This window comes from Cynara cardunculus, assembly GCF_001531365.2.
Source record: "Cynara cardunculus var. scolymus isolate 2C chromosome LG 7, CcrdV1, whole genome shotgun sequence".
Lineage (NCBI taxonomy): Eukaryota > Viridiplantae > Streptophyta > Magnoliopsida > Asterales > Asteraceae > Cynara > Cynara cardunculus.
In genome coordinates, this window is record NC_037534.1 from 12,750,311 (window position 1) to 12,753,708 (window position 3,398).

At 38.4% G+C, this 3,398-nt stretch overlaps 1 pseudogene; it reads left to right on the forward strand.

Annotated features, from left to right (window-relative positions):
• Positions 1–11: 11 nt before the first annotated feature.
• LOC112515129 lies at positions 12–1,259 on the forward strand (annotated as a pseudogene).
• Positions 1,260–3,398: the final 2,139 nt, after the last annotated feature.

Sequence of the window (3,398 nt, forward strand, 5' to 3'; positions counted from 1 at the left end):
ATAGAGAGAAGATGACCCAAATCATGTTCGAAACCTTCAACGTTTCCGCTATGTATGTTGTCATCCAGGCTGTGCTTTCCTTGTATGCCAGTGGTCGTACAACCGGTTAGTCATCATTGATCTTGCGTTTTATTCATTATTTAGTTGCTTATGCTTGGTGCTGAAGGTTGGGTTCCGGTGAGAATGAAAATTATGATGAGAAGGGATCTCCACSGTTGGATCAATCCTAATTGAAGAGAACCACTAGATCAACACTAGTAAGATACACGAATCAATTCCCTTTTGAAGCACAGTTCATGGGTTGTTTCGGTTGAATCAATTCCCTTCTTACACTTCTCATCTCAACTCCTATCCTCACACGATCCTTCGTCTGCTGAAACCCGTTTAATATTTTTTCACAGGTATTGTGTTGGATTCCGGAGATGGTGTTTCACACACGGTGCCAATTTACGAAGGTTATGCACTTCCTCATGCCATCCTCCGTTTAGATCTTGTTGGTCGTGATCTTACGGATTCCTTAATGAAAATTCTCAGCGAAAGAGGTTATAATTCACCACTGTTGAACGGGAAATTGTCCGTGACATGAAGGAAAAACTTGCATACATGGCACTTGATTACGAGCAAGAGCAAGAGCAAGAGCTAGAAACTGCCCGACGGACAAGTTATTACGATCGGAGCAGAGAGATTCTGTTTCCCGGACATCCTCCTCCAGTCGTCACTTATCGGAATGGAAGCTGCTAGTATCCACGAGACCACCTACAACTCGATCATGAAGTGTGATGTTGATATCAGGAAGGATCTTTATGGAAACATTGTTCTCAGTGGTAGTTCGACCATGTTCCCTGGAATTGCAGACCGGATGAGCAAGGAAATCACCACTCTTGCTCCGAGCAGCATGAAGATCAAGGTTGTTGCACCCCTAGAGAGAGAGTATAGTGTTTGGATCGGAGGATCTATCCTTGCATTCTAAGTACCTTCAAGCAGGTATATCAAAATTTTCATTTACCACGAATACTATTATTACATATGATGAATAACCTGAGACTTAAGGGGCTGAATGGTTGGTTTTCCATTAAGGGGTTGTTTGGTTGATTTTCCATCAAGTCATGCATGGATAAAACTGCAGGTGTGTATTAATCTGTTTGTATAGATTGAAAAGTTTTTGTTTGAGAGAGTTTTTTCATAGACGGAATGAGCGTGTTTTTTAACTGGGAGGGGCAAGAATTTTTCTGCTTGTGGTCATTTCAAAATCAAGGTCATCCCGCAATATTTTAGCGATAATTAAATCGACATAAATACGCTTTTTTTTATCTATTGATGGGTTCATAAGGTTCAAGTGAAATGCTCATTTCACATGAAATTTTTAAGTTTAGGGCCTGTTTGTTTTTTGGTATTCAACTATTAATACCTCTGAAGTTTGATTCGATCCGACGTTTTTGGTATTAAGAGCATTTGCTTTTTTTTTCCAAATAAGAGCTTAAAACATCAATGTTTCCTCTGAACTTTTAAGTGGTAAGTTGATCACTTAATACCTCTTATTTTTCATCTCTCGATCTCTCACAGCCGCTCTCACGGTGATCTCTCGCAGCTCTCAATTTCCAGATTTCTCGATCTCTCACAGCAATTGAACCCCAAATCGCTCGATATCTCACAGCAATAGATCTCCACATCTCCTCTCATACGCTCTGGTAACCTAAAATCCTCAATTTCAGAATCTTGTTCTACCTCCTGCTTCATATATACACACACACACACACACACGTGGATTTGGGTTATTAAAATAGTTATCATATGGGTGTTTGAGTTCCCAAAGATTTGTATTTTAGTTGACTTTGGCATGTATCATATGGATTTGTGTTCAAGATTCTGAATTAGGTTCTCCTCTTCTCTATTTTCTGGAATCTAGAAGCTGAAATGTTYAATGTTGATTACTTGATTTACATATTTAGCCATTACCCATTTAGGTAGTTCTTGTAACTTGTTTAATTTTATTGAATATATTGTTGATTATCAAGGTTTTTTTTCCACTTACGTTTACAATTCATTAGTTACATAGTAGAAGCAGTGGCCTGTTAAATGAACATCCAACACCCTTTACATACATAATGTAGAATAGGTAAGTACGTACATACAGATTCATTCGATCATGAAAGTGAAAATGCAGCAATAGCTGTTAACAGGTTCAGTCACTCCAGTACCACACAAATGACCTTTTATCTTGTTGAGCTTTCATCAAGTACGTACATACAAATTAATTCGATCATGGTATCYCCCAAATTTACTCAACGCCATCAACCAGAACGCAGACTTGCCCAATTTCTAAAACAAAACAATTCATTACTCTGAGTGCAAATTTGAAAAACAAACCAAGGATATAAGCCTTCATCTTGTTTCATCTACATTTGATGTCAAAGCTGATAAAACCAAATCCAATACCCCTATCTTCAATCAAAGATTATGAGTTGCAATAAGCAAAATATGAATGCATGKGCCGTCTCCAAGGAATTGATGGTGTTGAGTAAATTTTGRAGTTTACTGGTATGTTAATTTTAGTTCAATCTGTTTCTATTGTTTGTATATGTGTTTACTGGATGTTACTGTTACTAGGTAGTTTATGGGTTTGTATTTGAGTTTACTGGTATTTACTGGTTTGTTGTCAATTTCAGAAGCTGCCTCCATCTCGCTCTCAGCTCTCGATTTGAAGCTCCATCTCGCTGAAGCTCTCGATCTCTCGAATGCCTCTCGGTCCAAGCATCTCTCGATCTGCCTCTCGATCTCTCAAGAAAGGTAATGGGTCTTCTTCTGCCTCTCGATCTCTCTGAGAACCCATATCTCTTCTTCGAGATTAAAGTGAAATGATGAAAAGGTGCTGTGATATTTGTACAGGAAATGTTTCAGTACCATCATGCAGAAACAGGATATGTGATGACGACGTGTTGGATTCGTAATGGATCGTGTATGCTACCTGCCGATGCTTCCCATTAAGTAGGAGTTGGGGGTTTTGTGATGAATGATAAAAATGAGGTATGTGTATGATGATGTTTAAAATGCAAAAGTGAATTTCTACAAGTTTAAGAAAAACAWGTTGGGTGCAGGTTCTTGTGGTTCAAGAGAAACATTGTGTGCACYTGAGCTTGTTGGCCTTTGGAAGTTACCAACTGGGTTCATTCTTGCGGTATGCAATGCCTTTTCAGATGACAAAGCAAAACACACACAAATGAATTTTCAGTATTTATAGACTCGTCTCTTTTTCCTTAACCAGTCGCAGGAGATTTTCATTGGAGCTGTATGATTAGATCAATTTCAAGTCAGATCAATATTGATGATCTTGAAGTTCAAGCATCCAAGGTAATATCTTGTCAACTGTTATTGTTCATGTTGTTTTCTTAATTAGCTTG